This window comes from Lemur catta, unplaced genomic scaffold (genome assembly GCF_020740605.2).
Source record: "Lemur catta isolate mLemCat1 unplaced genomic scaffold, mLemCat1.pri scaffold_62_ctg1, whole genome shotgun sequence".
Lineage (NCBI taxonomy): Eukaryota > Metazoa > Chordata > Mammalia > Primates > Lemuridae > Lemur > Lemur catta.
In genome coordinates this window covers 113,044-127,454 of record NW_025423862.1, presented here as the reverse complement: position 1 = coordinate 127,454, position 14,411 = coordinate 113,044, and the positions used below count along the sequence as shown (strand labels likewise).

At 33.7% G+C, this 14,411-nt stretch overlaps 1 pseudogene; it reads right to left on the bottom strand.

The window, feature by feature from the left end:
- Window positions 1–8,001: 8,001 nt before the first annotated feature.
- On the bottom strand, window positions 8,002–8,769 carry LOC123629895 (annotated as a pseudogene).
- Window positions 8,770–14,411: the final 5,642 nt, after the last annotated feature.

Below are 14,411 nucleotides of genomic sequence, written 5' to 3'. Positions count from 1 at the left end.
CACGAAATTACCAAGAATAGTGACAACTAGATGAAGATCAAGAGCTAATTGTTTGAAAGAGATGACTAGAATAAGACAGAAAGGTAATGCAAAATGAGTGACCCGGAAATTAAAATAATTGAAAATAGACTTAGGAATGCAATAAGTGGCCAATTTAGCTATATTGCTCATGTGTGTTGAGACTGATAAATGTAAGAACACCATTTTTTTGACTTATGATAATAAATACCATGGTCATTAGATTTATTATTTTCTCTTCTCTGCAAAGTCAGTTGAAAACTACTCAAAGACATAAGTATACACATACATAAAACACACCCAATATAATATTTTACATTGTAGAGAAATAACAACAATGAAATCAATCTTATCTATTTTCTGACTGGTAATGTATTTTAAAATGTATCAGAAATGCTGCTGCTGCTGATAATTCTATTTCACTATCTCAGAAAATTGATACATGAGCTTTCCAGCAACACCATCAGGCTGATTATGTCAGTGATTAATTAGACTTGATTGAGATTTGAGTATTTCAAATGATATTTTACCAATACCATTATTTTCTGAAATAAATTGCTATCAGTGATACTTCTCTTGTGTCTTTTCATCTTTCAGTATGGAGCAAATATAGAAAAGCACAGCACACGTAATAGTTGGGGCAAGGTCAGTGTTTAAGTCAGGGTATAAATCTCAGGGTATTTCATCTCTAATGTCATTTTTTTGCCATTGACCTCTGGGGAAAAGGTTAAGATATCTACTTTCAGCCTACAGGGATCTGTTACCCTTTGGTTTTCGGTTTATGCTGAGAACACTGAGAATGATGGCACTGTCCCAGGAGAATAATGAAACAAATATTTTTAAAATATGCTATTGAAATTGCTACTGAGTATATAAATATAATAATATGTATTTCTGTCTTTTCTTGTAAATGATATATAAATGGTATCTTTAATTTTTTTTTTACTATTTTTATCTGTCATGGTACTAGTCACTCAGTGAATGATATTAGAAACATAATGCAAAGGAGAAAAAATAATGCGGATGTATAGTTTCAGGATGATTAGAAGTGAAAAGAAACTCAAGCGATCATCGTGGGTGATATGCATAAAAGCATGGGGTTTGTATCATGGTGTGCTAAGTTTGTAATGAAAGCTCTATCACTTATTGGCCACATGACTTTGGATAGTGTCTCAGTTTCCTTAGTTATAAAATGAAATTCTTCAAATCTAGTGTCTTACAGTGAGCTCCCCCAAAAGTAGAGTCTGAGTAAAGAAGGTAGGTGCAGGTAACTTATTTGAAACACGATCCCAGGATGCAAGAGTAGAAAAGCAGGGAAAATGAGACTGAGAAAGGAAAAGCCAACAGGATAATGGTTCATTATCGAGTTTTCTACTTAGGTAACAAGGTCTTAATTCCACCAGGACTTCCGAGAGTGGTTCAGAATGCCTCCTAGAAATGCTGCTCCGAAGGACAAGAGGCTGGGGCATTCGTTCCCTACTGATTGAGAGTTGTCCCCAGGGTCATTAATTCCTTCAAAATTTCAGGTTGCCTTTGCAAAGGATCCCAGCTGGCTCTTGAAGCTGTAGAGGCAGAACAGTGGAAATATGTGAAAATCACTTAGTGCACATAAAACTGTCCACCAGAGCTGCAGCAGAAATCAGAGATAGGTAGGTCAAAGGGATGTGTGGCATCAAAAGTGTATAAAGTTATTTGAAATATTTAATGTGAGTGTGTAATTAAGGTGCTTGATACTTTGTGGGCACTTAAAATGTTTCCTTTTCCTTTATTTTAAAAATGGGAGAAGACTTTAGGGGAAGTATTATTCAATTTCATAAAATTATTTAACCTCATAACTGGGTCTGGACCCCATGTCACCTGACTCCAAAAATACTTCATTCCTTTTGTTGGTATACCACCATAAACTTGGCCTTAGGGCATAAAATTGTGTTCTTATTGCCCTGTCTTCAATCAAGCTTAGAATAAATGCTGACATATTATTTGTAATGGTCTGAAATTTCTACCTACATCCTTCCAAAGAAGGAACAATAAGGAGGATACCGTTAACATAAATTTAATCTTGTAAAAGTGTGATTAGCTAACCACATGGTTTTAATCATGAAGGAAATAGATAATTTTTTGAAAACACTTTTACTATCTTTTGAACTTAAGGTAGCACTCCCCCCCCAAGAGTGGTGGAAAAATATTGACCCTTGGCAAGGAAAGACACTGTTTGGGTTTTTGTTTCTGTTATTTTTTTAGTGTGGCTTATAGCTTTGACTGATTCTCAGATTTTTGTTTGTTTTGAAGTCCACTGCTTTTTCCTTCACTTATTCACAGTTTCCATTAAGCTATTTCTGTATGTCTACATTTCAAAAACTTGTTGCAATAGCTCTCTTCTATCCCACAGACTGGCCTACAGGTTTGCTATATACTCTTCTTCTCTCCCCCTACCCTACCACCAACCTGTCTACCATAACTGGGCAGATAACTCTTTCCAATCTTTGTCTTAGTATTTTGTTTTTACTCTCTGAGCCAAACTATATGTCAGGCAGTTAACTGCTCAATTTCCAAAGAATTTATTCATATTCATTTTGTCCCATTCTTGAATGTAAATTTAATGATTGCATTACTATACTGTATAAAAGGGAATAACCAAAATGATCAGGTAAATAGAGAGCTTTAATATTGTGATGCTAACATTATCAAATCAGTTCTTTTTCCTGAGCATGCAAGAAAACTACATTTCCCAGCTTCTTTTTCAGTTAGGTAAGGCCATGTGACTGAGTACTAGTCAATGGAAATCAGTGGAAACAATGTCAGGCCTTTCATGCCTAGGCTATAAAAACCTCTCAGGCCGGGGCGGTGTCTCACGCCTGTAATCCTAGCACTTGGGAGGCCAAGGCGGCCAGATTGTTTGAGCTCAGGAGTTCGAGACCAGCCTGAGCAAGAGCCAGACCCCATCTTTACTAAAAATAGAAAGAAATTAGCTGGACAACTAAAAATATATATAAAAAAAATTAGCCAGGCATGGTGGCGCTTGCCTGTAGTCCCAGCTACTCGGGAGGCTGAGGCAGGAGGATCGCTTGAGCCCAGGAGTTTGAGGCTGCTGTGAGCTAGGCTGACGCCATGGCACTCACTCTAGCCCGGGCAACAGAGTGAGACTCTGTCTCAAAAAAAAAACAAAACACCTCTCACATGATCCTCGGTGTTCATTTCCTATTTGTCAGTGCAATGCCAATACCTAAGGAGACTCAAGAAGCCACTTTTTGATAGCAGAGACTGAAGCAACTTTAGCCATTGAATAACTGGGGGGAGCAGCAGAAGTTTCTCCTCCCCACTCCTAACTAAATGCAGTCTAATCTGTTATATAAATGAGAAATAAATTTACATGATTTAAAGTTTATGAGTTTATTATAACAGTTATCCGACCTTAACTAATGTGGAAATATTACCTTATAATTGAAAACATTTCACAGAACATATTTATGTATTCACTTGACTGTTACTATTTAGTATGATGTATTTTTATACCTATTTTCAAATAAAGGAAATGAATTAAGTAGTGTTATCGAGGGTTTTGTGTCAAGTACCAGATAGATTTATAGGACTTAAAACATTAGACAAATATCAACTATTGAGGCAGGCAATTGGTTGAATGAAAGCAGTAAGATAAGACAAAGGGGTCCACAATATATAAATATCTAGTCAGGTAGGAGACATTAAATATAACGGCTGATCCTGGACCAAATATATAGTATTCTCTTCTGTGTATTGGAAGAGCAAGGGTAGGCCAACAGTGTGGGAATGTGTAGCCGAAGGAAATGATGCATCCCCCAGAGGTGCAGCTCATTCCTGATTAAATTAGGTTAGAAGGCTAGGCCTTTGGGGAGATGCTTACACTAAATGAAACTATGCTAATACATGCTGCATTCCCAGCCACTAGATAAACAGTCAGCTCTCCAAAATTATATCCTTCCTAGGTGACTCTGAGGAATTCCTGTAACAATCTGCCATATCGTGACAAGTGCAGTTCAAAAGTTTGAAAATTATAAAATATGGTGCCATGTGAGGATAATGAAATCTCTGGGAGCCTGTGCAAGCTAGCTGGTAGGGAGTCAAATGTCCTGTGGCAGAATCCAAGGTCCTTTTCCAGGGTTTGGCATCCCCTAGTTGCAATTGTCCCCTCCAGTTAGTTTCCAGCTATTCTCTGGAAGCAATACAGGGCTCTGTGGTTGACTGGGTCCTCTTACAACAATGGCAGACCTATTTGTCTACCTTGTGCCAATATCACAGTGTCTTAATTGATATAATACTATAATGGCTTATATGTGGTAATAGTAATACAGTGTAATACAGTAATAATAACAATACCCCTGTACTGTAATAATAAGTTACAGAAACTATTGTGTTCTTTCTTTGAATTCTTAGGCTAATAGGAATGTTAACACTTATTTTGATCTTCTAACCAAATCAATAATAATATTTCCATTTCAATACTTAATCCACTCTGCTGCTTAGTTATAACTGATGCTTTCATTGGAGCACTGCCTTTCACATGTTCCATTATTCTCATTTTATCCTTTATAATTGTTCTGATAGTCGAGCGACTGAAGCCTAATGCTTTCCCAATGAATGACGGCTTCCGGCCTTTCTTCCAATGCTTAATTATTTCTACTTTTGTTTGCATTGTAATCACCTTTCTCTTCACTGAAGGCTCACCTGGACTTGCAGTGGAATTTCACCCTGGATACATGGTCATAAGAGTAAACACAGGTATGGCTTTGATTTCATTATGGTTTTGATTTGCATTTCCTGAATTATAAATGACATTGAGATTTTTTTTCTGTGCTCATTGGCCATTTGTATATCTTCTTTGGAGAAATATCTATTTGGATCCTTTGCCCATTTTTATATCAGATTATTTGTCTATTTATTTTTTTAGTTGTGAAAATTCTTTCTATATTCTAGATAGAAGTCTTTTATCAGATATATAATTTGTAAATATTTCCTCCAATTCAATGGGTTGTCTTTGCACTTTCTTGTTAGTGTACTTTGAAGTGAAAAGTTTTCAATGTCCGTAAAATCCAATATATTTTATTCTTTTGTCACTCATACTTTTGGTGTCATATTTAAGAAAGTATTACCTAATTCAAGGTCACATAGATTTACCCATGTTGTCTTCTAAGAGTATCTCTTACATTTAGATCTATGGTCTTTTTTTGTATTTATCTTAGTTTTTCATATTTTTGGGATACATGTGATATTTTGATACATGTATACAATATGTAATGACCAAATCAGGATAATTAGAATATTCATCTCTCCAAAAATGTCTTTTTTGTGTGCTGGAAACATTATAATTCTTCTTTAACCTATTTTGAAACATACAATATATTATCATTAACTATAATTTTCCTACTGCATGGTTGAATACTAGAACTTATTATTTCTATCTAACTGTATTTTTGTACCTATTAACCAAATTTCTCTTCATATCTCCCCTCCCCTCTTCTTTTCCAAGAGTCTGGTAACCAGCATTCGGCTTTCTACCTCCGTGAGATCTACTTTTTTAGCACTTACATATGAATGAGAACATGCATATTTATTTTTCTGTGCCTGGCTTATTTCACTTAACAGAATGATCTCCAGTTCCATACATGTTGATGCAAATGACAGGATTTTGTTCTTTTTTGTGGCTGAATAATATTCCATTGTGTATATATACACCATATTTTCTTTAGCCATTTATCCACTGATAGACACCTAGGCTGAGTCCATGTCTCGGTTATTGTGAATAGCGGTGCAATAAACACAGGAGGGCAGATGTCTTTTCCATATACTGATTTCCTTTCTTTCAGATATATACCCAGTGGTGGGATTGCTGGATCATATGGTAGTTTTATTTTTAATTGTTTGCAGAACCTCCATACTGTTTTCCATAGTGGGTATATTACTTTGCATTCCTACCAACAGTGTATGAACATTCCCCTTTCTCCACATCCTCACCAACATTTGTTATTTTTTGACTTTTTGAAAATTGGTATTCCAACTGAGGTGAGATGATATCTCATTGTGATTTTAATTTGCATTTCCTTGACGATTAGTGATGTTGAGCATTTTTAATATACCTGTTAACTATTTTCTTTGTGGAAAGTGTTTTTGATTACTAACCCAATCTCTGTGCACTATATAGGTCTATTCAGAGTTTTTCCTTTTTTTGAGTCAGGTTTTGCATTTTTTGTGTTTTTAGGAATCTCTCCATTTTGTCTATATAGTTTAATTTGTTGGCATAGAATAGTTCATAGCATTCTCATATACAAAGATTCGTAGTAATGTCTACTCTTTCATTCCTGATTTTAGTATTTTGAGTCCTTTTTTTTTTTCATTTGGTCATTATAGGTAAAGACTTGTCACTTTTGTGGATCATTTTAAAGAACCAACTTTTAGCTTCATAGCTTTTCTCTCTATTGATTTTTTGTAATCTATTTCATTAATTTCTGATCTAATCTATTACTTCTTTCCTCTGCTTCCTTTAGGTTTATTTTATCTGTTTTTTTCTAGTTTACAAGGTGGAAGGATAACATTGATTAGAGATCTTTCTTCTTTTTTAATATAGGCATTTCCAGCTATAAACTTCTCTATGAGCATTGCTTTTCCTGCATCTTGTATGTATTATGTTGTAATCTCACTTTCATCCTTCTCAAAATATTATATAATTTCCCTTGTAATTTTTCCTTTGACCCATTAATTAGGAGAGTATTCTTTAATTTTCATGTATTTGTGAATTGCACAAAATCCTTCTGTTATCAACTCCTAATTTCATCCCAATGTGGTTGTAGAACTCAATTTGTATATTTTTATCCCTTTTAATTTTACTGAGGCTTGTTTTATGGCCTAATATATGATCTATCGTAGAAAATGATTTGTGTACATTGGATATGATATATATTCTGATGTTTTGGGGTTCAGTGATTTACAGATGTGTATTATATCTTGGTTTATAGTGTTGTCTAAGAACTCAATTTCCTTGATTATCTTCTAAATAGTTGTTCTAGCCACTACTGAATGTGGATATTGATGTATTCAGCTGTTATTGTTGAATTGTCTATTTCTTCTTTTGAGACTGTCAATTTTTGATTTATGGATTTTGTAGTTCAGATGTTAGGTATGTATGTTAATAAATGTTAATTTGTCTTCATAAATTTTTATTTTTATCACTATAAAATGTCTTTTTTCTATAGTTATTTTTTCTTAAAGTTTATTATGTCTGATATTAATATAGCCACTCTAGCTCTCTTTTGGGTACTTTCTGCATGGTATATATTTTTTCCATCCTTGTATTTTCAACCTATCAATGTCTTTTATAGAAAGCATGTAGTTGGTTCATTATTTTTAATCTACTCTACAAAATTTTGCCTTTTCATTGGGGTTTTTTGTACATTTACAGTTGATGTAGTTACTATTTAATATGGAAGAATTTACACCTGTCTTTTGCCATTGTTTTCTGTATGTCTTATGACTTATTTGTTTCTTTAATACCTCTGTCACTGTTCTTTTGTGTTAAATAGACATTTTCTACTATATCATTTTAATTCTTTTGTCTTATTTACTATATTTCCTGAGATGTTTTCTTAGTGTTTTTTCTCAGATTACATTTAGCATCATAATTTAAGACAACTATATTTGAATTAACACCAATATAATTTCAATAGCAGTGACAAAGTCAGTTTTTGTTTATCTGTGACTGTCTCAATTTCACCTTCATTTTTAAAAATTTACCCTTCTTTCCAAGTTTTATTCCAACAAAAATAAGATTAAAATGTCCATGAAAATAATCATCATTACAATAAAGTATTCAGAAATGACCAGCATACAATTCAGAATGTGATGTTTTGCACAAGTTAAAAAAAAATTCAAAGCTTTCTCAGGTTGGAAGATTAGGAAATCTTTTACACAGAAATTGCACCCTGAATGAGTTCTAAAATCCCAATATTTTGTCTTTTATTTATCTTTTTATTTATGTTCTCTTTCTTTCTTCTCATGCTTAGCTTTAGTTTCTTATTTCTCATGGTTTTTGATCAACTATTCCACTTTGTTTTGAGAACTCTGATTATGTTTTTTCATTCTTTCTTGTTAATATGGCAATTTCCACTTTTTCAGCAGTTTGCTAACATTCATGTCCTTATTTAACACTTTGATAGCTAAACCAAGTTCTGACTTCAAAGTCATTTCTTCTTCCTTTCATTCTTGTTTTAACACTGACACAGATGCAGCACTATTATTTCCAATGCATAAGGTTTTCCATTACCCATAATTTCCATTAGAGCCGCTCTGATACAGATGAAAGCCATGGTCCTTATTCTAGCCAATGTACAGTAATGCAATACCAAAGGGACGTTTTCCTCCGGACTGTGTATAAGCTTGTTTGATATTACACAGTGCTGTAACCAACTGCTCATAGGAATTGGCTTCTGAAACCATTATAAATACTTTTTTGAGCAATGAGCCTTGGTTTATTAGTCAGAACATTAGCATTTCCTGCCACACTGCAAGCCATGTCCTCACTGAGTCCATAAATATTTTTGGAGAAAATGATTTCATCAAGAGGCTTGTGGATGTTGTGTCTTTCTGCTGCAAGCAAAACATCATTGCTTGAGAAAATTCCTGAACAGGTGCCTGCATGTTTGATGCTTCCATGGTACATTCAACTTGGTGCAAGTGACCTTCTGGAGAAAATACAGTGGTCTTGGAGTCATATCCTTAAGACATCTATTTTTTTTGTTTTTACAATAAGCTCTTTTCAAAGGATGAAGGACATCTTTTTTGAACTTTGTATAATTCCAGAGGGAAGACACTGAAGAGTCAAGATCTACACAGAGTACTTTACTCTGCCAAAGAAAAAACACCACTACTGCCCAGCTATCCACTTCTGTGATAATATGACCCATGTTTGTGTGTGGAACCACCTTTCTCCTTAATTTTTGAAGGTTATTTTTGCTGGATATAAAATTCTTGGCTATTATTTCAAGCACTTTGAATATGTTATCCCATTGCCTTCTCAACTCCATTGATTCCCATGAGAAGTCAACATTGTCTTTTTCAAGGATCCCTGGTAATGATGAGCTACATTTTTCTTGCTGATTTTAAGTTTCTCTCTGCCTTTGGCCCTTGACAGCTTGAATATGAGATAATCAATGTGTGAATCTCTTTTAGTTTATGCTGCTTGTAATTTGTTGAGCTTCTTGGATGTGCAGATAAATTCTTTTCACAAAATTTGGGAAATTTTTGCCCATAATTTCTTCAATTATTCTTTCTCCCCCTTTCATTCTCTCTCCTTTCCTTCTGAACCTTACATTATGCGTATGTTGGTACACTTGATGGTGTCTCACTGGTTTCTGAGCCTATGTTTATTTTTCTTCTTTTTTTTCCATTCCTCTGATGGGATAATTTAATTTGATCTGTTTTTAGATTTGCTGGTTTGTTCTGCCTACTCAAAGCTACTGTTGAGACTCTTTAGTGAATTTTTAATTTCTGTTATTGTATCTTTCCACTCTAAAAATTCAATTTGTTCTTCATTAAAATAATTTTTATGTCTCTATTCATATTATTTGGTGAGGCATTGTTCTCATACTGTCTTTTAATTTTTTATATATAGTTACTTTTAGTTTTTTGAAGATATTTATAACAACTAAGTTATGCCCCTCTGAGTTGTCTAACTGTGCTAAGCTGTGCTAGTTGTCTAGTAATACAAACATTTGGACTTCCTCAGGGACAATTTCTATTGTTTTCATTTATTTTTCTTGTGAATAGGCCATACTTTTCTGCTGCTTTGTGTGTAAAAACTGGACATCTTAAATAATACAATGTGTCAACTCTGGAAATCCAGTCCGCAACATTTGTTCTTGTTCTTTGCTGTTGTTGTTGCTGTTTGTTTGTTTAGTGGCTTTCCTGAACTAATTCTCTAAAGCCTGTAATCTTTGTTGAGCGTGGCCACTGGAGTCTCTGCTCAGTTAGCTAAGTGCTACTCTAACGATTAGACAGAGATTTTCTAAAGTGTCATGAATGTGTATATCTCCCAGCCTCTGCTGAAGGTGTGTGTGTCTGTGTGTGCGTTGGGGTATGCTTTCCACGCTCCAACAGGCAGTTTAAAACTTTTCTTTAACCTTTAGTTCCTGCTCACGCAGAACTTAAAGGTAAATCACAAGTATTAGGTTAGGGCTTTTTTTTAGATATTTCCTGGGCCAGCCCCTAACCCTGGACATATACAGCTCTGTGTATGTGCACGACCTTCTAGATTCCCAGGTATACGTTGGGGTTTATCAAAGTCCCATATGGACATGTCATTTTCAAGTATTTCTTTATATTTTCAACCAGCCACTTGTTAGCCCCAACTCATAATGCTGACTCAAGCAGCTATGTTATTAAACCATTGTTGATTTTATTATTATTATTATTTTTTTTTTACAAATGCACTGGAAATAACATTGATCTCACAGCTCTGAGTCAGGTCACAAAAATACAAGCTCTGAGAAGAGAGCTTTTCTATGAACTGCCAAAAGGGTTAAATGGTGACAGTTGTCTGGGATGGGTCTTTTCAGGAGCTCCAAATGAAGTTTTTCTCTTTCAGTGGCACCAAGGCTACTGCTTTTTAAGATACTCTAGTTGCAAAGCTTATGATCTCCAAGGCTACCACACAGCTAGGGAGAGTGGAATGATATTAGCTCTTTGCCTTTATTTTGGTTTTCATAAGTTTTACTATGATGTTTCTATGTAATTTTTTGATGTTATTATTGCTGTTATTGTTTTTGTTTATCCTGATTAGATTTCACAGAGCTTATTGAATCTATTGCTTAATGTCATTTGCCAATTTTAGAGTGTTCTCAGCCATTTTCTGTTTAAATATTGTTTCTGCATCATTTCCTTTATTTTCCCTCTGTACATGGCTTCAAATAAATATATATTATGCCTATTTATCATGGCTTATATTTTCCATATACCTTTTTATACATTTCTCATTCTTTACAATATCTGTGCTTTAGTTAGAATATTTTTTCTAATTTGTCTTCCAGTTTACTAGTCTCTCTTCAACTGTAACTCATTCGTTGAATTCTTAATTTTTTCTGTTGTATTTTTCAGTTATAGAATTTTCAGTTTTTAAAAAAATTTCAGTTTTCCTTCAAAATTCTCAATTTAATTACTTGAACAGAGTAATAATTGTTGTAAAATTTGTTTTTGGTATCTTCATTATTTGAATTTCTTGTGAGAAATAATCTATTGTATCTGTAGAGTTTGGGTCATATAAACTTATATCCTTATAATCTCACTTTTTTTCAGTAAGTTCTAGTTTTTATATGTGAGACATTATAGAGATAATTTGAAGCCCTGAAAAATATTATTATATATTCTTCCAGAGTAAATTTAGTTTGTTTTTGGCAGACTACTAGGTTAGGTGTATTAATAATTCCAGATTGCTTCAATTCACTGAAGTATTGATAGAATTTAAAGCTGAGCTTTCATTCATCCCTGTGAGGGCTGATCCATTTCTGGTTTACCCTTATTCATAGTGTGTAGCCCTTTATGGAAGTTCCCATTGGAGCTTTGTGGTGTTTGCCAGGGAAACTCCTCTTTGGTGTTCTGTAAATTCCAATTCTACTTCTTCCATACCTATGACTCTGATCGAAGCTCAGTTCAGCTTCTCATACATTAGTAATACTATCAGCATTAGTAAACACCTACTGTCAGCATTAGTAAAGATTTCTAGGGTAAAGAGGGCCTGAATGCTTGACTCACTTCTGTGGTCAAATCTTCTTTTCTTACTGCCTACAAAGATGTCCAAATCCTTCAAATAAATGTTTCTTTTATACTTTTTTTTGTGGTTTTTCTAGTTGTTTTCAGAGGGAGTGATTTTTCCCCCTCTTCTTTGAATCTGCAGGTACTAGAAAAGAAATGTTCATATCAAATTTAAGAGAAAATACTAACTTTTAAGGAAATATCTGCTTTCAGTTGTAGTTCATTACAATATCAGATGCCACATGAACTTTTTTACTTTTCTTTTTTGTTGTGGGCACTTTTCACATAACATTTTGAGAATTATAGGAATGCATTTTGAGGGAAAAAAGAAGAAGGAGAGAAAGAGAGAAGAAAAGAAAGAGAGAAAGAAACAAGAAAAGAAAGAGAAAAAGAAAGAAAGAAAGAAAAGAAAAGAAAAGAAAAGAAAAGAAAGAGAGAAAAAGAGAGAGAAAGAATATCTAATGGGGATAATAAAAATTTTTTCCTCAAAACTGGGCATCCAAGAAATGCCATGTTTCTTAATTTTCTAAATCATATATTAATGTGAAATGAAATTTCAGTCATTTTAATTTTTGTCCTCCTTAGTATGGCATAGGGTCTAGGGAAAATATGTCCAATAGAACTTTCTGTGATGATGGAAATGATCTATCTGTGAGGTTTAATATAGTAGCCATTAGCCACAGGTGGCCATTGAGAATTTGAAATGTGGCTAATGTGAATTAGGAATTAGATTTTTAATTTTATCTCATTATAACCCATTTAAATTCAAATTTAAATATCCGTGTGTGGGTATGGCTACCATGTTAGACAGCACAGCTCTAAGTGGACTCAGTCTGCTTTTTCTCCTTGCTCAGTTTGCATGATCCATTTGAGAGTAAGTTTCTCTGGTGACAACATCCACACTCTCCTTGTCTAATTTTGTTGCAGGGCTTTCTCCTTGGTCCCAGAACATCATGCTTTATGCCACACATACACACAGTCATACTGTTCAGAGGCTCTGCTACTTCTGGAGTGCTGCGTGAAGAGTAAAATGCTAATGGTCTCAAGAACCCCAACTCTTTCTAGGACAATTTATTTCTACTCATTTGACACTAAATATTCTTACTCTCCTCTAATTCAAAAACAGTATTTTCTGAATCCTATATTTTAACATCAAAGTCCTCTATTGTGGAGCCAGGGAAACCCAGATTTCTAAGACCCAAAGCGCTGCTCCCTCATTTTGAGGGAATGAGGATGGGAAAATCTCTCTTTTTATAAAATTTTTAATGCTGAGTTCACAATAGTGGGAGAAAAAAAGCAAAGGTAATTTCTCAGTCAAGCCATCTTGGTACGTGTAGCTCAATGTGACAAAAAAAAAAAAAGAAAAAAGAAAAAACCAACAAATGAGGAAAATCATGTGTATTCTACATTAGGTACTATTATATATGCTAGCAATGTTTTTACTACATTACCAACCACGTGGTAAATGAGAAAAGAATGCTCAGACATATTCTTTGCAGGCATGAATTTTCCATTTCTGGGAACCAAATGCAAGGTAATAACTATGTAATAATTTGTGAATTATTTTAGCAGTCTAGCAACACTTCTATATAAGCAAATTTGAAACATAGGGAGATAGTAGTATAAACTGTCATAAAGATTCAATGATGACTGCCTTAAAATGTCCTTGTTTCCATGGCAATTCTAGAATAATTATCTCATCTCCCAGTAAACATATAAATTCTGCTTTAGTTACAGAATATTCTGATTACATGTGTGTGTGTCTTGTTATAATAAAAACAACCTACGTATCTTTTTGTTAGTGAAAACACTCATGTAATTATTACAGCTTACCTTGGACACTTAGCTAAACAGCTTTTGGAAATTAACCAAGTAAAATTTATTTAAAATATGTATATGACTTATGAATTGTAATAAGAAGCAAAAAGTAAACATTAGCCACAGTAATTCTTGTTGTTAAAATTACATTGTATTCATGGTGCAAAAAATATACTATGGAATAAGTAATATTATAATATCGGTTTCAATTAACTTACAGCAATGGGGAAATCACAATCGACTTGGCTACAAACATAAAAAATAATACAGCTTCATTTTTACTAACCATTCAGGATATAGATTAAATTGAAGTATGTGATTTGTTTGCTGTTACAGAGATGATACCTGATAATATATATTTAAGCCCTTACTACTTATTTTGAAATGACTTCTTTTGAAAGTAAAAAAATAATATATGAGGCACTAAAAATAATACAATTTAAAGGATTTGGAAATTATCATGTTTTAAAATTCAATATTTTAAAAAATATTCCACATGGGTTTTTATTATACATAGATGCTTTTTCTGCTATGTATTAAAGAGTAGACATAGAGCAAGGGACAGAAACAGTATTTTCTATCCCTGATTCTATAACTCAACAGCATGAGACCATGAGAAAGTTATTTTGCTATATCTTATCACAGTTTAGTCATTAAATAGCAATAATTTCCATCCTGTCTACCTTATAACCATGTGGTAATAATCAAATGATACTATTAGAATAGGGAATTTGTGACACATTTTGACTACATAGACAGCTGCTGAATAGTCCAAGCACATCTGATTTCAAAGCATAAGATAG